This window comes from Nyctereutes procyonoides, unplaced genomic scaffold (assembly GCF_905146905.1).
Source record: "Nyctereutes procyonoides isolate TBG_1078 unplaced genomic scaffold, NYPRO_anot_genome, whole genome shotgun sequence".
Taxonomy (NCBI): Eukaryota; Metazoa; Chordata; class Mammalia; order Carnivora; family Canidae; genus Nyctereutes; species Nyctereutes procyonoides.
In genome coordinates, this window is record NW_026575043.1 from 49,453,408 (window position 1) to 49,479,141 (window position 25,734).

Here is a 25,734-nt window from a genome sequence, read left to right on the forward strand (position 1 = left end):
TGTTTCTAGTTCTAAAGAGATTCTTTACAATTTCCTTATCAGCAAAGGAATCGCCTTGATTTCCTTTGATGATGTTTCCCGGCTGATATTCTAGAACTAACTAGCAGTTCATACTCTCGTGAAATAGCTCTTGCTGGGTAATCCTGCTTAAATTGTACATATTAGGTTTTAATTTACAAGGTTAAGAGGATGAATAGAGAAGAAAGCAAAAAATACCCACTGCCCCCAAATAGAGCTCTATCAAATCAGCTTGACTCCCTCAACAGAGACTTGCAGGAAGAATACATTTATATCATAACTGTTTTTAGCCCTAGTTGCCAGCCATGAAGAATAAACACTTAAGACTTTAGTAATTCAACCTGAACACAGATTGTGTTAATAATAGTTCACAAAATTGTGAGAAACCCTGAATACCTTAGACTTATAAAAAGCATCTCAAAACACATTTGTGCCTTTTTTGATATGCTATTAAGAGCTATTTTTTTTCATAGGTACCATATTCTGATCTCAAGATAGCTGTGAAGGTCATATGAGTCTAAGTGTTTGTATTAAGTTGAGAGAAGTTTACCTACGGGAAGTAGAAAACCAGTGCTGAAATAAATGAATATTCTTCAAAGGTTTTGGAAGATTTTAATATTTTATATATTTGAGGAACTCTATTTTTTTTCTTTTTAAAGCATAATTATCCTTTTAATTTATTCTTACATTTCTAACTACTTAGTCTTTTTCTTTTTTTTTTAAGATTTTATTTATTTATGAGAGACACACAGAGAGAGGCAGAGACACAGGGAGAGGGAGAACCAGTCTCTCTGCAGGGAGCCTGATGTCAGGCTGCATTCCAGGACCCCAGGATCAGGACCTGAGCCAAAGGCAGATGATCAACCACTGAGCCACCCAGGTGCCCCTAACTACTTGGTCTTTAAAACAAAAGCTAGAGCCAGTATAACTGAAGTATTTAAAAGTTGTCATATGGGTTAATGACCTACTGAGAAATGGCAAGGTTTTAAAACAAGAGAAAACCATTTTTGACTAGTAAAATTATCCAAATTAAACTACCAAAATTAATGCTCCCTTTCTAACTTTAACACTTCCATAAATACTGATTAAAATGAAATTTTTTAGAGCATTGGAAAGTAGAAAAAAATGGAGCTTTTAAATGTACTTTTCCTTTTTTATTTAATTAAGTTTAAATTAGTTGAATAGTTCTGATTAAAGGGCTTGCCTTGAAAAAAGAACCCAGTTTTGTAAAAATGGGCTTGCATTTATGGGGGCATGGAGTGGGTGAAGGGAAATTAATAGGCACAGCTGTATGGAAAACTGACATCCCCTTTGTAGCTTTCAGCTACCTAGCGTGGTCTTCTCCTTTCCAGTGAATAGAAATATACATTTTTAAATCATAAAAATATAGTGACAGAAGAGCATTGTTTTTACAACTTTATTTTGTGCCTTATAATTCAAAGGTTAGTCCATGGACCAGCTATAAGGGCCTGGAGCTTGTTAGAAATACAGATTCTTTGGCCTCAATCCTACTGATACTCAGAATCTGCATTTTAACAAGATACTCAGATGGTGGATGTCCATCAAAGTTTGAGAAATACTGATCTAAGACTTGCAGTTTGAGGCTAAAAATCTTAGGAATAGTAGCTAAATTTCCCTTTTATTTTTAGTGACCTCTGTAAGCATGTAAAAGTAGCATTAATTGAGTCATTTCAGACTAATATGTCTTTCCCAATTAATATCTTACTATGAAAAAGAAATTGTGAGAGTACTTTGGAATTTGAGAGGCTTTGTAAGGATGGATTGAAATATGGAGTTATTCCCAGTTTCTGAGAAATAGTTTGGGTTAAAATAAAAACTACCTTATATTTGGGCATATACCCTGGCATTACCAACTGTGTTATCCACATTCCCAAATATTATTATATTTTTGTTATACTTTAAACAGTATGCTATATCTGAATAAACACTAGTTCTTTTGGATTTTCAGTAGGATTTAGCAGATCACTTTTTACCATGTGATTGATTCCAGTATAAAAATATAATTTGAAGGGCACCTGGGTTCCTATATGGAACTCAGTCGGTTAAGCCACTGACTCTTAATTTCAGCTCAGGTCATAATCATGGAGTCGTTAGATCGAGCCCCACATGTGGGACTCTGCTCAGTGAGGAGAGATTTTCTCTCTCTCCCTCTGTTCCTTCCCCATTCTCTCTCTCTCTTTCTCTCAATAAAAAAAATCTTTAAAAAAAAAAGGGATAGGGATCCCTGGGTGGCGCAGCGGTTTAGCGCCTGCCTTTGGCCCAGGGCGCGATCCTGGAGACCCGGGATCGAATCCCACGTCGGGCTCCCGGTGCATGGAGCCTGCTTCTCCCTCTGCCTGTGTCTCTGCCTCTCTCTCTCTCACACTGTGTACCTATCATAAATAAATAAAAATTTAAAAAAAAAATAAATAAAAAAAATAAAAAAAAGGGATATACTTTGGGTATCTCCTTTTATTCTTTTAACAAACATTTGCTGAGTGTCTATTATGTGTAAGAAAGTATGAGAGAATGTAGCAGTGAACCGAACAGACAACAAAGAAACAATAACAATGTAAACAAAATAATTTCAGATAAGTTTAAGTGCTATGATGTAAAGAAAACAGAATGATGATAATCACGGAGAGGTAGAAAAAGCACTTTAATAAGGGTGCTTTGGGAGAGGGCCCTCTGAAGTGGCCACATCTGAGCAGAGATCTTAAAGCCATACCCCTGCCTGGCCTTCTTGATTCCCATCCCGCTCTACTTTTTTCTTCCAAAGCACTCATCATTTTTTTTTAAGATTTTATTTATTTATTCATGAGAGAGAGAGGCAGAGAAAAGGGAGAAGCAGGCTCCCCTCAGAGCAGGGAGTCCAATATGGAACTCAATCTCAGGACCCTGAGGCAGACACTTAACTGACTGAGCCACACAGGTGCCCTCATCATTCTTTAATACGTAATTTACTTTATTATGTTTATGGTTAATTATCTTTTTCTCTCCACTAAAATGTAAGCTCCACAAGTTAGGAAGCTTTGTTTGTTTCTCGAAGTACTTAGACTGGCACATGGTCAGGCATTAAATAAATATTGTTTAGTGGATTATGAATTAAATTGAAAGTGCTGCTCAAGTCAGCCTGTCTAAATCACATATTTAAAAATGACACTGTGCTCCAAAAGAGCACAGGAAGAGAAGAATCACTTCTATGTGGAGGAAAAGATCAAGGATCCTACTTTCTAGTTGAGAAAACAAGTATGTTCACAGTAAACTGTTCTTTTAATATCAGCTGTAGATGATATATATTATAATAAGGATACAAATAAAGTACCATGGTAATTTTGAATTTTAGCTGTCAGAGGTAGGGAAGAGATGTGGAATTTAACTAGGTCTTAAAGAAGCAGTAGGATTTTTTGACTTGTAAAGAAACAAGATATTCCACTCTAAGTAAAAGGTGCAAGCAGTGAAAAGTATGTAGCACATTTAAGGAATAACTAGATAGCTGGTAAACCTGGATTGGAACCATATCTTAGCAGCCTTGAGTATCTTTCTGTGGAGTTTGGATGTCTTCATCAAAGATATTTGAATAGCCGAGTGATACTATTAGAGCTCACTTGTCTCAGGAAAATGACATTTCAGACCATGTATGGGAGAGGTTGAAAGCAAGAAAACTTAGGAGACAATTGAATTTACTATAGGTGTCATTCTTTGCTTATGTGACTCATCTCTTCTTCTGCATATAAAATAGCTAAAGGATAAAACTTGACTGTGTAACATTCTTCTGCATATTAAGTCTGGTTCCTGTTACACTTTACCCCTTCAAAGTTAAGGACTTTGGAATACCCCAAGTCTTAAGGACTTAAGGACTTTGAGAATACCCCAAGTCAGTTGTTGTAGGAATGTTTACTTTTAAGAAGCAATTTAATATTGGATTTCAGTGTTTGCTTGAAGAGATAGTCGTACTTTTTTGAAGGCAGTCCTATAGGAGAGAACTGCTGAAGCAGGATAAGGCAACTCTCAACAGGAGCAAACTGCTCTAACATGTATTCTGCCAACATGTATGGGTGCTTGCCCTACCTGCCAGTGGCAAAGCAAAATTAAAAGTGACTAAGAACACTGAGTTACCCTTTCAACATGGGAAATTAGGCAAGAGTTTCAAGTTTTAAATGCTTTTAGCATATAAGTGCATCTCTGAAAGTCCCAGGACAGAATTACCTTAGAAGATTTTAGATACTCGGGCTTCTTTTGCCTTTAAAAGGCACATTACTTTTTACTGAACAGAAATTCTCAGGGATGACTTTAACTTTTTTAAAAGCACAAAGTGAAAAGAAAGTTTTAGATGGAAGGATCTTAATCTTCTGGTTTGGCCTTAGGTAAAGCAAATCACAATAATTAAGCAGTTAACATTCAGGAATATTTTAGACTAGATGGAATCCTTTTTATTTATCAAGTCATTAATTTCTGAAATCTCTGATACAGTGGTTTAACCGAAAACTGCTGTAGTGTTAACAAGAGTAGCCTTGAGGTTAAACAGGAAAGATTTGAATCCCAGCTCTACCATAGAGGAGGTCTGTGAAGTTTGACCTCAGATTTTTATCTGTGAAATGAGATCAATAATAGTAACTCTTTTGTAGTGTTGTGTTAAGGCTTAAATGAGGTAATGTACAGTGCCTGGCATATACTGAGCATTGAATAAATGTTACTATGTTGATGATGCTGTTGATTACATTAAACTACGCCCTACTAACAAAAGTAACTCCTCTTTCGGATCCCTGGGTGGCTCAGCAGTGTAACACCTGCCTTCAGCCTAGGGCGTGATCCTGGAGTCTCGAGATCAAGTCCCACATTGGGCTCCCTGCATGGAGCCTGCTTCTCTCTCTGCCTGTGTCTCTGCCTTTCTCTCTCTCTCTCTCTTTCTGTCTCTCATGAATAAATAAATAAAATCTTTAAAAAAAAAAAGTAACTCCTTTCTACCTTTAGTGCCTGTGGTAGTCTAAAATAAATGACTTCTTCTCTATTAGTTCTAAAATTAATTCATTTATCAAAGGTAACAATGAAGGAATATTAAAAAATCCTAATAAAAGACTGAATGATGGCCTATAAACCAATATAACTGATATTTTGGACTTGGTGACTAAAAGCAGGCCTAAGTAATGGATTCTAAACTACTTGTGTAAGAATATCATGTATTATAACTGTGCATAAGGAAAAAATATTACATAGCAGGATTAAGTTTTTGTTTAATGTTAAATTTTTTTTAAATGAAAACATATAGACTTGAACTCCAAAGGGTTTTCTAGATGTTAAAATAGGATAATATCAACTGCCAGTTTTTTAAGATAACCACTAAAACAGATCGGTTCTTAATAATTCTGATATTAATATTTGGGTACCATGTAGTTCAATAAAATACCAAATTTCCATAATAAAGATCAGGTTCATTTTAGGTAAAGCAAGCTGTAGAAATATTAATTTAAAAGACACATTAAGGGGTGATGTTTACTTGCTTAACAAAAAAGTTTGCTCTAGTAGTCCTTAAAATCAAAATGTTTTAATATATTTGATATATGAATTACTGTAATTCAAGAGCATATTTTGGCCACATTTAGTAGGCCAGCCAGCGTGTTAGATACTGGTGATATAAATGTGATCCAGGCCCTCTAGCAGTTTATGGTTCTAATCAGAGACATTTACCTAAGATAATCTAAATCTTGTGTCTATATGATGTATATGAGAAATGTTGCAACATTCTTCTCTGGGGAAAAAAACCCACCCCAACTTAGGGGAGAATCAGGAAAGTTTCCCTGAAGTGATAGTATCTGAGCAGATTCTTGGATGAATTCTAATTATCTAGAAAAAAGGAAAAGAAACAGAATGCCAACAGGTACTTCTTGATATTCCAAGGTAGTGGTTTGAAGTCTCCAGGGCATCCAGGGTGAGGCCCTGGCATTACTAAGGACAAGGTTCAAGAACAGACAAGGAACAGATCACAGAGGGTTTTGTTTGCCATCTATCTACAGACAGCTTGAATTTTATATACTGTACGTGATGGGATTCAAGGCTTTTAAAACATGGAGAAATGGCATTGTCATATTGTCCTTTCAGGTTGATGATGCCTGGCAGTCGTTTAGGGGATGAATTCCATTCACAAACAGCTTTAAAGAGTTTTTAAGATCAGGTGGTATATAGATAACTGATAGAGTTCATTCAGTTTCCAAATTTCAAGTAAATCACTCAATCATGAAGAAATTGTTTTAAATACCTAAACAAGAAAGTACTTGTAATCACTTCTATCTTGTAGAACTTACACATTTGACATTCATATTCAGAGGCAGTGTTGTTGAAAGATCAAATAAATGTGAAGAGTCTTTGGAAACAGATTTTAGGTCAGGATTTTATATTTAATCAAGCATATGTATTCTGCATTTGTGTTTTTATGTTGTTATTATTATTATTATTATTATTATTATTATTATTAAATCATCATAAACCTTTTCTTGTAATTCAGAGTATTTCCCCTCAGTTCTTTAAAGTATCAAGATATATATTTTTTAAAGAAATGTTTTTATCTTTTCCCTCTGCTTTTAGGCAGCTTTAAAAAAAAAAAGATTTTACTTATTTATTTGAGAGAGAGAGAATGCACGTGCACAAGCAGGGGGAGCAGCAGAGAGAGGGAGAAGCAGGATCCCCCCTGAACAGGGAGCCAGATGCGCTGCGAGGTCCATCCCAGGACCCTGGGATCATGACTCAAGCCAAAGGCAGATGCTTAATGGACTGAGCCACTCCCAAGGTGCCCCAAGATACATTTTTGAAAGGAAAAGGATTATCAAAGGATCAGTTTATCTAGCTACCTGGGAAAGAATATATTTTCACTCTTAATTTAGTAACTATTCAAATATTGCCCAAATCTTAGTCCAGAAATTCCCTAAGGAGGCTCAGGCTGCTATAACAAAATACCACAGACTGAGTAGCTTAAACAACAGAAATTAATTTTCTCTCAGTTCTGGGAAGTCTAAGATCAAGGTGCCAACAGATTAAGTTTCTGGTGAAATCTCTCTTCCTGACTTGCAGAATGGCCACCTTCTGGAGTTGTATTCAAATGGCCTTTTCTCTTTGTCAGTGTAAGAGAGGGAGAGAAAGTGGAGGGAGTGAGAGACAGAGAAAGAGAGGAATGGAGAGAGGGAGAGAGAGGAGGAGGAGGAGGAGGGGGAAAAAAAAGAGAGACAGAGAAATGAGATCAAAATCTTTCTTGTTTCTTTAAAAGCCACCAGTCCTGTCGAATTAGGGTCTCACCCTTCTGACTTCATCTAACCTTAATTACCTCCCAAAAGCCCTATCTCCATATACAGTCATTTTAGAGGTTGGAATTTCAAAATATGAATTTGGGGGTGGGAGAAAGATACAATTTAGTTGATAGCAGAGGCTAAATAGACCTTTTCCAAAAAAGTAAATATAAGTATATACAATTTAATTTTGGAGTTTTGGGGTCCCTAAATCTGATTGTGCTAATGAAAACTTTTATTTTCAGGGCAATATTGTGGAGATAGGAGAAGTGGAGATAGGAGAAAAATAGTTCCAAACAAACACAAAAAGAACTTGCTAATAGCTGTGACATTTTAGAGAAATTGCATGCTAGATAATCCTTCATTAGTTGTAAGAAGGTTTATTTTCAAAGCTCTTATTTCTACATGTTCTATTATCTCCAGTGTCTGGCATTGTAATCCTGTAGCAGGGAGTCAAAAGTTATAAATACAGGGCTCTCACAGTGCCTTCATGTATTTGGTGATCAGTGGCAGGTAAAATTTGCAGAGACTAAAGGTGTTTACATCTTGGGTTTTTCTTTTGTTTGACTTGGGAACAATTAAATATTGCTGGGAATTTTGGTTATAGAGAACTCAGGGCATTTGTGTGTATGTGAATCTGAATACAAGATTTTAAATCGAGCAACTTGCCAAAAATCATAGAATTTTAGGGTTGGAATAGAACTTAGAAATTGTCTCAGCCCCAAGACCAGGAAACTGAGGTTTAGAGAAATTAAATAACTTGATCAATGCCGCAAAGCCATTTAGGGACCAATATGGGACTAGGATCTATGATTTCTGTCTTCCAGTTCAGAGTTCTTCCACTGCACCGTAATGGTGTTCCCCATTATGATTGGCAAGTATTCTTTGATCATGAATTCAATCTAGACTATAGTACTAAGTCATTAATATTAAACTACTTAAAAGAGAGCCTCCTTGAGCCCATCTTCAATACATTCTAAATCTGAAATTCTTTTTTTTTTTTTTTTTTTTTTTTTACACTTTATGATAGTCACAGAGAGAGAGACAGAGACATAGGCATAGGCAGAGGGAGAAGCAGACTCCATGCACCGGGAGCCCGATGTGGGATTCGATCCCGGGTCTCCAGGATCGCGCCCTGGGCCAAAGGCAGGTGCCAAACCGCTGCGCCACCCAGGGATCCCCTAAATCTGAAATTCTGATTACAAAAAGAATGTAAAAAACATTTTAAAATATATTAATAATGAAAAGATCAGGGGATCCCTGGGTGGCGCAGCGGTTTGGCGCCTGCCTTTGGCCCAGGGCGCGATCCTGGAGACCCGGGATCGAATCCCACGTCGGGCTCCCGGTGCATGGAGTCTGCTTCTCCCTCTGCCTGTGTCTCTGCCTCTCTCTCTCTCTGACTATCATAAATAAATAAAAATTTAAAAAAAAAATAATGAAAAGATCAGTTGGTTCACTTGATTGCTATACTACACATATTTTCTTTTTTAAAAAATACATTTTTCCATAATTGATATCAAGAAAAAATTTAGATTCATATAAAAATCTAAATTTTCTTTCTTATAGTATTCTTTTGACTATTCATCTCAATTTGTTAGACTTAGGGAAGTAATTTTGAACCTTTTGATTGAATGGAGTAAAATGAAGAGAATGCCTAATTATAGAAATATAATATTAGTTTAGCATTTGTGTAGCATTCACTAAGAATTCAACTACAAGATATTTCCCCAAGATTTTATTCTCAGCCTTCTCTTTTCTCTCTATTCTTTACCTGAATTACTATAGTTCCTTCTTGAATTTCTTATCTACCTTATACAAATAATTCCAGATCTGAATGTCTAGCTGCCATTTCCCCTGAATTCCAACCTTCATTTCTTACTACTTGCTGTATATCTCTCCCTGGATGCCTATCTAGCGCTTAAAAGTCAATTTGGCAAGAAAGCACTCATCATTCTTCTACCATTGAACTTGTTCCTTCTACTAAATTCCCTATTTTTGTTCACAGAACAATGATCTCTTTTGTCACTTGTTCTTACAGCTTCAGAGCTAACTTTGACTCCCATGTCTTTTCCAGGCTATTCAGCCAGCGTCAGTTGCTGACTTTAAGCTGTGTTATTGTGTTATTCTTGCATCCAGAGTCATAGTATCTGCCTCCTGATTTCAGTTTTATTGCCAACGTTCTAGGATATGACTATTATTCTTTCTAGTTCCGTAGCCTTAACCTGACCTCCCTGATCTAGTCTCCTTTAATTACAATTCAATCTTTTAAAAATATTTTTTACTTACTTTTTTCACTGGAGAAAATATAGAAAATACATAAAGATAAAAAGAAAACAAAATGCCTATGTTCCCAATACTCAAAGATAACCACTATTAACATTTTGGCCTATAGTCTATCAGTTTTTTTTCTATGATGTGTGTATAGTATTTTTAAACAAAATCTTCCCAATTCAGCCTGTATATTACTGCTAGAGAATTAGAGTATTATTCTTGAAGCCTGAATCTAATTTAAAATATTTTTTCATCATTTTCAAAAAAAGCTTAAAATTATTTGCATGATATTCAAGATCCTTGAAAATCTAGACCCAATAGACTCTTCTGTGTCTTTTTCCAAAGGATTCTTGTCCCAAATCTGCAGAACGAAGTTACTTGCCATTTCTTAAAATGCTGCAACCTCCCATCATATGCTCAGAGCATTTCCTAAAAATTCTACCTGTTCTCTGCAGAGCAATCTAAATGTCATCTCTTCCATGAACCCATCAATCACCTGCCCATCCCCATCCCCTATTCTTTATAGAGTTGGAAGTTCTCTTTCCCTCATTTGAACTTCCATAGTACTTACAACATTCGCTGGTTCTAAGTAATTAGTTTCTGTGTTACATATTTTTCTTAACACCTAGCACAATGTCTTAAGCATAATGGATATCTAGTAAATGTTGAATGAATAAGTGAATGAATGAATAGTTGAGCACTACTTCAGGGTCACTATACCTCTTACTAAACTCATGAAAATAAGATTTTATAGATACAGAAGAAGCTTAAACAAATAAAACTTAGGTTAGAAGGAATTGATTAAAGAGACAGAATTAGTGGAATGCTACAAATCCAAGTTTATCACTTAGCTTCTGGGTTGTGATGTGGCTTTTGATCATTAATGAGTAGATACTTATAGTATGGGTTGCCCATTGCTTGATTATCCTGTTTTGAATAGAAGGGAGGCCATGTTACTCCTTCTGTTATGGATATGGAAGAAGAACAGGTAGATATTTCTATCTCAGTTGCCTGGCAGCTGACATGTGGACATGTGACCTTGGTAAATCAGATGTTCCCACCCAGGACTATGAACCTTGATAGCTCAGGGCACAACAGAGACAAGTTTTGGCAGTTGTGAAGGGGTTAAGAGTTCAGTAGAACAAAAGCAAGTAGCAGTGGCAGCTCAGACATTTACCGTAGAATGATCTTGAATGTGCATTCGCCCTTTTAGGGCTCATTTTCTGAGCTTTCTGGTTCATTCTGTGAGATAGCGTATTCTAATGTGTGTTTTCCAAAACCAACAAACAATTCAATTCTGACACTATCTGTCTGGAGCTCATGTCAGACCCCATAGGTTAAGGGCTCTGTCCCACAAAACTGCCCCCCCAGACCCCCACTTAAGATGCCTGCCGCAAGTCCATGTTGTTACCTTTGCTTCAGACTGACCAGCTACATATTGGAGGTTCTCATAACACTGTCTTCAGGTTCAGTTAATTTGCTAGAGTAGCTCACAGAACTCACAGAAACATTTACTTGTTTACCAATTTATTGTAAAGAATATTATAAAAGATACAGATGAAGAGGTACAATGGGTGAGGTCTGGAAGAGTCCCCTGCGCAGGAGCTTCTGTCCCTGTGGAAGAGGAATATGTCACTCTCTTAGATGCAGATGCATTCACCAACCTAGAAGCCCTCCAGATGCCATCCTTTTCTTTATGGAGGCTTCATTATATAAGCATGATTGATTAAATCACATGCCATTGGTGATTGAATTCTTTATCTCCAGCCTCCCTCTCCTCCCAGAGGTCAGGAGGTATGGCTGAACATTTCCACCCTCTAATCAGGGTTGGTTCCCCTAATAATCAGCCCTCCATCTATAGGGGCTTTCCAAAAGTCACCTCATTAACAGAAACTCTGGTGTAATTGAAAAAGGACTTCTTATGAATAGCAAGACTCTCTACGTTATTGCTCTTATCACTTAGGAAATTCTAAGGTTCTTAGAGTTTCTCTACCAGATGAAGACCAAATATATATTTCTTATTCCAAATCACAAATTCACACCTATAAAAAAATGTCTGGCCTTAGTTAGCCAGAGTTGGTGTCTATCACTTGCAACCAAGGACCTCATAGCAACTGTTATCTTTGGTATACGCAATGGAGCAACATCATACATGAATTTCACCTAATTCCCAAAACAAAAGGTGAAATTCTACAGAAATGAGACCACCAAAGCCAAAAGGTATAGGAGTGAGAGCTATTCAGTGGAACCACAGTGGAAAATGCTAAGTTATTCTCTACAATTTTTAAAATAACAGTGTATGCTATATGAATGTGATCAAGGAAGAATTACATTCACATCTAGCAACTCTTCCTGAATCTACTAACATGCGTGGCATGTTATTTAATCCTCACAATATTCTATTAATTTCTATTAATAGAACTTATAGAAGCTTGACAGGAAACAGAATGAATTAAACTCTATAAACAGGCAGGAACTCTTTAGAATTCCTCACTAATATACACTTATACTGGTTATCTTGAAGAGAGAATGGTTTGAATGCCCAAATTTCTGTAGATGAAGAAAGGTGTTAGAAAACATTGTTTTGTTTTTAGTAATTCTAATATATTAATGTTGGCAACAAACCACACAAGTATAACAATATCTGAGACTTTGTCACCAGTCACCAATAGATATTTTACAATATAGTTATAGAAATCTCAAAATATTATTTATGTTCATTGCTCTTTGAAATTATTGTAGTTATTAGACTCCCTACTAGCTCTCATTACTAAATGAATAAAGCAGCATATATATTACTATATCACAAATTTTAAAAAAATATTTTGGGGATCCCTGGGTGGCTCAGCGGTTTAGCGCCTGCCTTTGGCCCAGAGCGTGATCCTGGAGACCCAGGATCGAGTCCCATGTCAGGCTCCCTGCATGGAGCCTGCTTCTGCCTCTGCCTGTGTCTCTGCTTCTCTCTCTCTCTGTATCTCTCATGAATAAATAAATAAAATCTTCAAAAAAAATAAAATAAAAAATATTTTGGTAACTATTTCAGCATAACTGCTTTCCTTTGTAATTCCAAATGGTTATTTTTTTTCTTTTAAAACATTATCGAAGAAGGACGTGGACTTCACTAGGCTTCCAAAGAGATCAATGTCCTGGAAAAGGTTAAGAATTATTTTTATACTGAAATTAATATAACACCATATGCTAACTATACTGGAATTAAATTAAAAATCAAACATTTAGAAAAAATTGAAAACGTCTTTTTTTTTTTATGATAGTCACAGAGAGAGAGAGAGGCAGAGACATAGGCAGAGGGAGAAGCAGGCTCCATGCACCGGGAGCCCAACGTGGGATTCGATCCCGGGTCTCCAGGATCGCGCCCTGAGCCAAAGGCAGGCGCTAAACTGCTGTGCCACCCAGGGATCCCTGAAAACATTTTTTAAGAATTACTTTTATAGTTTTCTTTTTCTCCATTAGACTAGCTCAATGGCTTCAACACTTAACTATGCATGAGAATTAATTTAAAGGATTTCACAAACAGAGCCACGTATAGTTGACCCTCAAACAACATAGGGTTTGAACTGCATGGATCTATTTATATGCATGTTTTTTTCAATAAATGTAGCAGAATATGATAAATGTCTTTTCTCCTTATGATTTTCCTAATATTTTCTTTTAACTTTATTGTAAGAATACAGTATATAGTACATATACATACAAAATTGACTGTTTTGTTATCAGTAAAGCTTCCACTCAACAGTAGACTATCAGTAGAAGTTTTGTGGTAGTCAAATCTATATGCAGATTTTTTACTACACTGGGTGTCAGTGCCTCTAACTCCTGTGTTGTTCAAGAGTCAACTGTATACTGGATTCCCAAAGATGATTTGCACTGTATGAAGTTTTGGCCTTAAGTGTCGACCTTTGTACCTAACCACCTTGGGTAATATATGATTACAGTCTAAAGTGTTTTCAAGTAGATCCACAGACTCCTGGAAATTTAAATACATGAAAATAGCTCTAAAAGTTCTCTGTGAGATTTTTTACATGTTATATCTGTTTTGATGATTATCTCCTTAAAAAATGCATGGTGAGTCATATGGATAACCATTTTATTACCATACTTCTGTGATTTGCTATTATTTCAGAGCGTGAGTTTGTGTTTGCCATAGCCCCAGTGCCAAGTGGTACTACTCTGTCTCAGAGTAATAAAACAAGTATAGAAGTGATATTAATGCACAGATGTTGGGTTCTTGCCTTGTGAAGACCAGATGATGTCGAGTCAGGCTGTATAAATGAATTTTCTCCAGCAGTACAGTTAGAGAAAAGTGGTGGGAGAATTAAGCCATCACATGGTGAGTAAACATAGGGCCATATTTGTTTTGGGGGTTACTATATCAACATAATAATACATCTATTATATTAAATCAGTGTTGTTAACTTGGATTTGGGGAGGTTTGTAAATTTGTTATATGTTGTATAAAAGCTTAAATAAGAAATTTATCATGGTTTTATAAATAGGTAGTTTTAGTAGTTCAGGCCACAGACTTTTGAGTCCTTTCTTCTTTACTCCTCTCTTTCTTACTCAGTAAAAACAGCAAAGCCCATTGTCTGTTCCTTCTCAGTTATTCCAGAATTAATCCACTTCTCACTAGCTCCACCACTACCTTCACCTTGGTATTGACTACCATCATTTCTTGCCTGGACTTTTGTAACAGCTCTTTACAGGTCTCCCTGTTTTTGGTTTTTAAGATTTGTCTATTTATTTTAGAGAGAGTGAGAGAGAAAGAACGTGCCAGAACACACAGGGGAAGAGGCAGAGAATCTTAAGCAGAATCAGTGCTCAGTGTGAGCCTGAGCCTGTGGCAGGCTCAGTCTTACAACCCTGAGCTTACAACTTGAGCCAAAACCAAGAGTCAGGCACTTAACCAACTGCACCACCCAGGCACCCCAGGTCTCTTTGTTTTTAACTGTGTTCGCATATAAACTGCACACAGTTGTCAGAGTGGTCCTTCATTTTTTTATTTTTTTGAGTGGTCCTTTAAAATATATGTCACCGCTCTCCTAAAATGCTTCATTGGCTTCCCATCTCACCATGAAATCCAAGGTCTTAATCATGTTATGAATACCTTATCTCTTCCCCTGTCACACTCCCCATTGCTCACTCTGTTTTAGCCATACTGGCCTGACTTTTCTTGAAATACACCAGGCAATCTTGCTAGGCTCTCTGCCTGGATTGCTCTTCCTGGCTAGGTATCTTTAGAACTTTTACTTTACTTCCTTTAGCCTTTAAGCCTCTGTCAGTTTTTATCAGAGAGATCTATCCTGACCACTAACTTTGTTTTATTTTATTTTTCTTTATAATATTTATTAGTACTTGACATGTCCATATTCACATGTTTCTCTCCACTAAAATATAAGCTCTATGAGAAGAGGGAAGAACCTAAAGCCTTGTTCAGTACTGGACATATGTTAGGCCCTTAATAAATATTTGCTGAATGAATGAATAAATGAATAAGTAAATAAAGTGAATAACTAAAAATAAGAAAATGTTGGGATCTGTGAGAATTTTTCATGAGGGATTTGAATATTAATCAAGTTTAAGAAACTGAAAGAGTAAATTATCATTATGTATTACAATTATTTAAAGTTTTCATACCATACACATGGCTAAGTGCAAAGTGAAGACTTCAAAGCCTGGTCAAATCTTTTAGAATAGTTTAGGATTTATGTAGACATGCCAGCACCATTTTTGTACTGACATTGACTTACATTAACTATCACTTTTTCCCCAACTTGATTCATCATAGATTTTAAGTTGCTAGCTTCGTATCAGGATATCAGAACAAAAATTTCAGTGTTAAACTTATGAAATCCAAAGGAGCTTCTCCTTTCCCATCTTTCTCTCAATCTAAACGTATTTTTTTATGGAGGGGGAAATGATATTCATTAATAAAACAATATATTTACTTTTTAGCACACATAAAGGTTTTTTTTAAGATTTTATTTATTTTGAGAGAGAGTATGCACATGAGTTGGGGGAGAGGTAGAGGCAGAGAGAGAGGGAGAGAGAGAGAGAATCTCAAGCAGACTCCACACTGAGAGGGAAGCCTGACATGGGGCTCAGTCTCACGACACTGAGATCATGACCTGAGCAGAAATCAAGAGCCAAATGATTAACCTTGAACCACCCAGGTGCTCCACACATAAAGTCTTAAAGGGTGACTCATAAGAGTCCTCTTCAAAATGTTTAACATCAGTTGACCCAGAAGTAGACTAACAGTTATCATTGTTATGATAATCAATAAACCCCAGCCACTTCTGCATTATTTGCTGAGTAGAAATTAGATGACTTTAAGGTCCCTTTCCAGTTATCAAGTGCTATGATATATCATCACAGTGGGCTACATGATCATAATGGCATAAAAAGCAACTAGCATCTAGTTTTATTTTCAAAGTGAAAGTACCATGAAAATGGTTTACTTCAGAATAACGATTACATATTAGTGGCAGAGAGTAGCAGCAACAGTTTTCTTTCTTTAAAAACAATTCTCTTCAAGTCTGTGTGGGTAGTTTATTATAGGAGGGAGAATAACGGGACTAGTTCTGACTTTGAAAAAGTCCTATCACCTATTTGTACTTAATTTTTCATTGCTGTAAAATGAAGATTTTACCTGCTTCTACCCTCTGGGAGCAAGATGGTGAATAAAATAATAGGAATTTACAAGCTAATTTAGAGTAAGGTTTAAGTTTCAGAGCCCCTTGTTTGTACCAGCCCCTTCTGAGGCCCTAACACTTATTTCTGTATGGGAATTTTGTAAAAAAAAAAATTCTCTTAAATAGATACCCAAATTTTTTTATACTTCAGCCTACATAACTGAATCTACACTACTTACTCAAGTGTTATGAAATATTTTGGAGCAAAAAAAATATTTTGGAGCAATAATAACACAGAAGGCCGATTTTATGTTTAATTAAACTTTTCTTGACCACCCTCCAATCTATAGCAAAATAGAAAAACTTTTAACTGTTTTGAAGTCTGACTTAGCTTGATTCAGAAGGAGGTTTTCTGGAGTGGGAAGCAGAAGACCTAGATTTTAATTTGAGGTAACTCCACTACATAGGTGTGATTTGACACTTAAGTTTCCTGAGATTCAGTTTAAAAAAAAAAAAAGAGTTGAAATGTCTGATCTCTCAAATCTTTCCAATATGAAACATTCATTCTTACTTCCTAATGCTGAAGTGTTGTGGGTTTTTCAAACTAGTTGGCTTCAGGTTTATTATTGAAGTAGTTGTGACTACAGCATTGAAAGTCGACTAAGATCTTCCATGAATCTTTCTTGAAAGTTTCTGGGAAAAGGGAAATAATGAAAATTATATATATTTTACTCTGTATCAAGCAGTCTTCCTTATATTAAATTAGGATATCTGTGGAAAAATAATGTACTTGATTATCATTGTTGAAAGATTTCCATTTCTTAGAATAAAGAGTGAAGAAAATTATTCCAGTTGCACTTCTCTGATGAAATCCACTACTCTAAGCTGGCTGGTTGTTCAGTTGGCCCAAGGGCCTAAGACCAGAAATACTGCATTCTTGGCAGAGTTCTCAGTTCTCACTATAAATGCAATACCTGAGGTTGCAGAGGTCAAGGAAGAGGGAAAAAATAATTCCATGCATGTCATTTCATCTTCAGTTAATTCTTAAAATGCACTCAATTCTCTTAAAGGAAAAATGTCCTTGTTCACATTTTGAGGAAAGGATGAATTTATAGATCACTTTGAGAGTAAGATTGGAATAGAAACGGGAAAGAGATTTCAGCAGATTTTTATAGAGTACCTGCTATGTAAAGATGTCACAGGGCCTAGCAATTCAACTCTTAGGTATATAATCAAGAGAAATGAAAATATATGTCCACACAAAAAAATTGTGCACAAGCTATTATAACAGCATTATTCACAGTAGCCAAAAGGTCGAAACAGCCCCAAATGTTCATCAGCTTATAAGTGGATATACAACATGTGGTATATTTATATAAGGAAATATTATTCAGCAATAAAAGAAATTAAATACTGATTCATGCTACCACATGGACAGATCTTCAAAACAGCATGCCAAATGAAAGAAGCCAGTCACAAAAGACCATTCAAAGTAAATGTCCAGAACAGGGATATCTATAAAGACAGAAAGTAGACCAGTGATTGCTTAGGAATCAAGGGGTGGTAGGGTAAGAGCTAAAGAGTATAGGGTATCTTTTTTTGTGGTGATTAAAATATTCTAGAATTGACCATGATGATGATTGCAAGTACCAGTGAATATGCTAAAAACCATTGAACTGTACCCTTTAAATAAATAGGTGATTTGTATGGTATGTGAATTAGATCCCTCCCCAAAAAAAATGGCTTTTTAGAAAAGATGTCATGGGAAACAATGATTAACCAAAACATAGGTTTAGAAATGTATCCTCCTCTAAAGAAGCCCTTGTCATCCAGTTAAAGTATTAATATATATGTATTTAAACTAAAGGGAGAAAATGGCAGGTCTCTTACCAGAGGTTATGTTCACCTGGACTGTGAAAGTGGTTGGGGTTTGGATATTCTAGTCAGAGGGAACAGCATAAACAAAGACAAAGCTATGAAAGTGTAGCTTCCTTTTTTTCCTGATTATAGAGTTGAAGAATTTTAGTTAAAGTAGTGGTTTAAGGCCAGTTTTGAATGTTAATTAGGTTAAGTTATGCTTTATACCATAGACCATAGGGAGACACTGAAGGATTTTGAGCAGAGATGTGATATTATCTGACCTTTGCTTCAGGAAGATGATTATGATAATAGTGTTTTCAAGATGAATTCCAGAAAAGATAGACTAGAGTCTGTAGACTAGAGTCTGACCAAGTAGAAGCAGAAGAAAGAGATAACAGAACTGGAAAGCAAAGATACAGATACAAAGAAATACTTAAAACAGAATTGTGAATTAACAGAGACAAGGGAAAGGGAAAGGTTAAAGTTAACTTAAGGTATATGTGAGAGGAAAAACCAAAAAGATATCTGAAAATATAGGTCTGGGGCTTGAAAAGGAGGTCCTCACCATGTAATGCCATAATATTACTGGAAGCTGTTGAATGGACAAAAATTAGGATAGCAGCTCACAGTCCCAGAGCTTCAGGCAAATACTTGGAGGAATTTTCATTTAGAGATCAGAGAGAAGAAGAGAAATTGTAGAAGGAACAATTTGGAAAAACAAGAAAGAATAGTTTTATGGAACTCAAGAGACCTTTATAAAGAAAGAAGGGAGCTTGTAGAATGAAAGAAAGCTGAGATCATCCCTTAGGTGTAATGGGCAAACTTCACAGTATAGCTTTCAGTATCAATGGCATGTGCAGTCTTCCAACAGAGAAAAAGAAAGATAAAACCAAGAAAGTGTAATTCCTAGAAGTTGTAGACTTTATTTTAGAATATTTAGAGAGCTATGCAACTGAAGATAGAGAATACATGTTAAGAAAATTATGTAAGAATGAGGAAATATTTAGAGAAAAATACTGAGCGTATGTGTCCATAGCATGTCCAAATGAAGTGAATAGTTCATCCTGCATTTGAAATTAGGAAATGAGAATGTTAGTAAATGCCTTATTTTATGTTGCTTTCTTAGAAATATTCCAACTAGTGTTCCTCTAATAACCTAAGGAATATTTTATTGAAGCTATAGTCAGATTAGATTAGCAGGATAGATATGCAGACATGGCAGTTATCAATTGGTTTGATGGTTAGTTAAAATGTGGTACAGAATTCAGTTTTTAGCTGCCACTTAATCTAACATTCCACAGCCAGAGAATCAGAATGAAAAATAAAAATAATGAGAAAGATTAGTTTATAAGTATAAACTTGAGAGGAGTTTGGATATTCCTCATTCCTCAACAGGAAAAATGTGAAAGTGGAAGTCATTATCTTTTTTCTAGTTTTTCTCCCCTCTATAAGGTCTTCATCTCCAAAGCCAGTCAGATTACTTAAAAAGTATTTCAATATGCATATTATATGTTTTAAATTGTTATATTCTTTGACTGAATAACTCTAGTTCTAGAAATCCATTCCAAAGAAAACCCTAAAACGTAAATAATGTACACAAAGATCTTCAAAACACAGTAATATTTAATAGTTCAACAAAGAGTTGAATATAGCCTTGGTTTCTAATTGTGGAGAAGGAGCTGTTGAAGGAACCCTCAAGATATACGTTGGGAGGGATCCCTGGGTGGCGCAGCGGTTTGGCGCCTGCCTTTGGCCCAGGGCGCGATCCTGGAGACCTGGGATCGAATCCCACATCGGGCTCCCGGTGCATGGAGCCTGCTTCTCCCTCTGCCTGTGTCTCTGCCTCTCTCTCTCTCTGTGTGTGTGACTATCATAAATAAAAATTAAAAAAAAAAAGATATACGTTGGGAGATACACACTGAGCAGTCATTAAATGAGCTTAGTAAATAGTGATAACATGGCAAAAATGTTTGTAATCTAGAATTAGATAAAAGAGGTAGATTGTGGAATTATATGTACAAATGATCTCAACTGTATATAATAAAATAAGTATGAACATGAAGAAATAAATATGAGCATAGAGAAAAGTATGCCAAATTGTTGATGGACTTTGTCCTCGGTAGGATTATAGATTTTTCTTCATAACAATATTTAGTTCCCATATTTTCTATATTGGGCATATACTTCTTTAATAGATAATAAAGAATAAACATTATGCCCCAAATGAAGAAGACTAGTTATAGGGGAGCCTATGAACAGGGAGATAGATGAACCGATGTAAATCATCATGCTGATTGGAAAAGCAATTCAGAATATAAGCTTTACTGACAATCAGCAGCATCACTACATGCTATCAGATTAATCCTGTCTACTGGTAGACTCTATTGAGTTTCCCTGGACCCAAACAAACCAAAGGAAGTCTTAGTGTAGATTCTGAAATATAAGGACACTTTCATTTTCCTGATATTTCCTGTGAAAATGTAGCCCAAGTCGTTGATGTGAAAATCTTATATTTTGCATTTGTCATTCACAAACATATGAAGATAAAAGTTTTAAGTTTGTAATATTACATGTGTAAATTTGTAAAGCTACCATATGATCAATTATTGCCTCTTTAATTTTGGTATTATAATTATGTTTTATTCTTCTTTTTCCATAGGTGCACCATAAATACAAAAGACTGAAGTGCACCATAAATACAAAAGACTGAAGTTTTAAAAGAGGACAAAGAGTTTGCTGCTAAGATGAATCTGAGCAATACAGTGTATTTTGTGCCATTCACAAAAAGGTATTGTCCATAGATTAATGACATAGCTTTCTCCTATAAAGTGGAAAGATATAGTATCTTCTAGTTTTTCAATAATTAATTTTTACTGTATTTGTAAGAAAAAATAGGAAGTAAAATATTAATAAAATCAGGATAAAATATTCTTTTATAAAAATATTTTAGTTTTAAATTATTTCCTTACAGATTTTCATTATTCTCAGTCATAGCTTACAATTTAGAGAAATACTTGGTTAAAAGAAATGAGCTTACCTAAGGTTTTTTGGTTTGTTTTTTTTTTTAAAGATTTCATTTATTTGAGAGAGAGAGAATAAGCAGGAGTGGCAGGGATGGAGCAGAGGGAGAGGGAGAAGCAGACTCCCCCCTGAGCAGGGAGCTCAACGCCAGGCTTGATACCAAGGGCCTGGGGTCATAACCTGAGCCAAAGGCAGATGCTTAACTCACTGAGCCACCCAGGTGCCCCTTACATAAAGTTTCTTGCCTCCTATTATCAAATTATTTTCTGGAAATATATATTGACTTTTTTGTTGTAATGCTTTATAATTAGACTTTGAAGTAACAAAATTTTTCACATCACTTTTCCTCTGATTATAGAATAGACTTTGCAGAGAATTTAGAAAATATAAGCAAAAAAGAAAGAAATATAAAATTACCTGAAATCACAACACCTATTTCAGATAAAACAAGCCTGTAAAGAAATCCAAAGTTGGAGATGAAAGAAGCCATATTTCCCATCTTCATGGTCTCATCCTTCTTTATGCTCTTTTTACTTAAATCCTAACTTTTTTGCTAAAACAAAACAAAAAAGACATTGCCTTATATAAATTCCTAGAAGAATATTACCTGGTCAAAAAATGTATCCATTTGGGCAGCCCGGGTGGCTCAGCGGTTTAGCACTGCCTTCGGCCCAGGGTCTGATCCTGGAGACCCTGGATCGAGTCCCAAGTCAGGCTCCCTGCGTGGAGCCTGCTTCTCCTGCACCCCCCACCATCTCTCTCTTGCTCATGAATAAATAAATAAAATCTTTTAAAAAATGTATCCATTCTGTTCTTCCAATAATATATAAAAATGACTGTTTCCTTATGCCCTCACCAAAAACAGTATCTTTTCTCTATAATTAGTCAGTTTGGTAGGTGAAATGAGGTGTCTTATTATTTTAGTTTTTTACTTCTTTGATTGCTAGTGAAACTGTGTACGTTTCATATCATTAATAGCCACTGCTATTTCTTCTTAAAATTTCTTATATATGACCTTTGTGTGGGTAGGTGTATGTATATGTAGGGGTTCACCTGTCCGACATGTTTCTATTGAAGTATAATTAATATACAGTATTAGTTTCATGGATATGATATAATGATTCAACAATTCTATATATCACTCAGTGTTTTTCAAGATAACTGTACTCTCAAACCCCTCCCATTATCTACTTCACCCCTGCACCCACCTACCTCCCCTATCACTACAACTACTGGTTTGTTCTTTGTATTTAAGAATTTTTTTGTCTCTTTTTTTCTTTATTTGTTCATTTTTCCTAAATTCTACATATGAGCAAAATCATATGGTATTTTTTGTCTTTCTCTGACTTACTTCACTTAGCATTATACCCCTTAGGTCTGTCCATCCATGTTGTTGGGAATGGCAAGATCTCATTCTTTTTTATGGCTGAGTTAACATTCCATCATGTATCTATGCATGGGCATGGGTTTGTATACCACATCTCCTCTATTCATTCATCCATGAATGGACACTTCAGTTGCTTCCCTATCTTGGCTATCGTAAATAACATTACAATAAACGTAAGAGTGCCTATATCTTTTCAAATTAGTGTTTTCATTTTCCCTGGGTAATGGAGAATATACCGAATGATGGAATTGCAGGCATATATGGTAATTCTATTTTTAGTTTCTTGAGGAACCTCTGTACTGTTTTCCACAGTGACTTAGCCATTCTGACAGGTGTAAGGTGATATCTCCTTGTGATTTTGATTTGTGTTTCTCTGATGATGAATGATGTTGAGCATCTTTTCATATATCTGTTGGCCATCTACATGTCTTCTTTGGAAAAATGTTGATTCAGGTTCTCTGCTCATTTTTAATCAGATTGTTTGGGCTTTAGGGGTGTTGAATCCTGTAAGTTCTTTATATATTTTGGATATTATCCCCTTATCAGATGTATCATTCCCAAATATCTTCTCCCATCCAGTAGGCTGCCTTGTTGTTTTGTTGTTGGTTTCCTTCTCCATGCAAAGCTTTTTATTTTGGTATAGTCCCAATAGTTTAATTTTGCTTTTGTTTTTCTTATCTGTGGAGACATATTTAGAAAAATGTTTTTATGGCCAATGTCAAAGGAAGTATTGCATGTGTTTCCTTCTTAGGAGTTTTATGGTTTGGGGTCTTAAATTTAGGTCTTTAATCCATTTTGAGTTTATTTCTATGTATGATATAAGAAAGTGATCCAGTTTCATTCTTTTGCATGTAGCTGTCCAGTTTTCCCAGCACCATTTGTTAAAGAGACTGTCTTTTCCCCATTGCATATTCTTGCCTCTTTTGTTGTAGGTTAGTTGGCCCTATAAGCATGGGTTTATTCCTGGGTTCTCTATCCTGTTTTTTGATCTATATGTCTCTTTTCATGCCAGTACTATTCTGTTTTGCTTACTACGGCTTTGTAGTGTATCTGGAAATCTGAGATTTTCATACCTCCAGATTTGTTCTTTCTCAAGATTGCTTTGGCTACTCAGGGTTTTTTTGGTTCCACAGAAATTTTAGTATTCTTAGTTCTGGTTCTGTAAAAAATGTTGGTATTTTGATAGGGATTGCATTAAATCTGTAAATTGCTTTGGGTGGTATGGACTTTTAACAATATTGATTCCATTTTTTGTGTCATCTTCAGTATGTTTCATCAGTCTTTTATAGTCACCTGTCTGATATTAAGAATAACTTTTAACCAGCACATATTTTGCAGCATTCCTACTTTATTTGCCTTTCTGTTTTGTTTATTGCATTGTTTTAAAACAACCTTCTTCGCTTATAACTAACATACAATAACCTGAACATAATGAATATGTTATGCCATCATATATATCTGTGAAGATAGTAAATATATCCAACACTCCCAAAAGCTCCTTTTTAATCCCTCCATCCCACCTCTTCTCACTCAGCCAATTCCTAGGCAACCACTGATGTGCTTTCTGTTACTTTGGATTAGTTTGCATTTTCTAAAATTTTACAGAAATGCAATCATAAAGTACATACTTTTTTTTGGTGGGGGTCTATCTTCTTTTCACTCAACATAATTATTTTAAGATTCATCCATGTTGTAGCATGTGTCAATAGTTCATTTTATTGCTAAGATGCATTCCATTGTCTGCATGTATGACAGATTGTTTATCTGTTCCTTTGTTTTTGTTTTTGTTTTTAAGATTTTATTTATTTATTCATGAGGGACACACAGAGAGAGGCAGAGACACAGGCAGAGGGAGAAGCAGGCTCCATGCAGGGAGCCTGATGTGGGACTCAATCCTGGGACTCCAGGATCACGTGCTGAGCTGAAGGCAGACACTTAACCACTGAGCCACCCAGGAGTCCTGCATCTGTTCCTTTGTTGATGGGGTTTTGGGTTGCTTCCAGTTTGGGCTATTAAAAATAAAGCTGCCACAAACATTTGTGTACAGGGCTTTGAATGGACATATGCTTTCATTTTTCTTCCATAAATACTTAGGACTAGAATGGCTACATCATATGATAGATACATGTTTAACTTTTTAAGAAACTGCCAAACTGTTTCCAAACTACCATTTTTACATTCCCACCAGTAGTATATGTAAAATACAGTTACTTCACATCCTTGCCAACATCTGGTATGCTCAGTCTTTTTAAGGTTAACCATTCTAATAAGTGTGTGTAGAATTTTAGTAAGATTTTAGTTTGTTTCTCCCTAGTGAATAGTGATATTAAGCATCTTTTGTTTAGTTGCCATCCACATATCTTCCTTGGTGAAGTGTCTGTTCTAATCTTTTTTCCATTTTTATTATTTTTTTTAAGATTTTGTTTATTTATTCATGAGAGACACACAGAGAGAGAAAGAGGCAGAGACACAGGCAGAGGGAGAAGCCGGCTTCATGCAGAAAGCCCTATGTGGGACTTGATCCCGGGACTCCAGGATCACACCCTGGGGCCAAAGGCAGGCACTAAACTGCTGAGCCACTCAGGGATCCCCTCCTTTTTTTTTCCATTTTTAAAATTGGGTTATTTTCTTTTATTGAGTTTTGAGGATTCTTTATATTTTCTGGATACAAAAGTGAGATTATGAGATATATTTTGCAAACATTTCTTCCAATCTGCAGTTTGGCTTTTCATTCTCTGAACTGTCTTTCAAAAAGTGTATATTTTTCATCTTGATAAGCCTAATTTATCAATTACTTCCTTTATAGATAATGCTTCTGTTCTTATATCTAAGAAATCTTTGTCTAACCCAACCTCAGAAAGATTTTTTTCTTGGATTTTTTTCAAGGATTTTTTTTAATTGTATGTTTTATATTTAGTTCCATGATCCATTTGAAGTTAATTTTTGTATATGGTGTACTTAGGTATGGATCAAAAAAGATCCTTTTTTTTGTATATATTTATACAGTTATTCTAGTACCATTCATTGAAGACTTTTTTCACTGAATTACCTTTGCACCTTTATCCAAGTTCAGTTGTCCACAAATGTGAGGGTCTCCTCTGGACTTCCTATTTTGTTGCATTTATTTGTTTGCCTATATATGCTAGTTTCACACTATCTTGATAACTGTAGCCCTATGATAAATCTTGCAATTAGATTATGTCAGCCTCCCAACTTTGTCTTCCTTTTCTCAAAGTTGTTTTGGTTATTT

At 35.6% G+C, this 25,734-nt stretch overlaps 1 protein-coding gene across 2 annotated transcripts in view; it reads left to right on the top strand.

Moving 5' to 3' along the window:
- The window catches only part of TAOK3 (TAO kinase 3), a 179,253-nt gene that overhangs the window by 61,638 nt on the left and 91,881 nt on the right, over positions 1–25,734 (top strand). The window contains exon 2 of one of the 2 annotated variants that reach the window (XM_055323084.1): positions 20,736–20,864. The exons of the other annotated variant lie outside the window; for it this stretch is intronic. The gene's annotated coding sequence lies outside the window, so the exon portion shown is untranslated. The remainder of the gene's footprint in view (positions 1–20,735; positions 20,865–25,734) is intronic. 2 annotated transcript variants of the gene reach the window in all.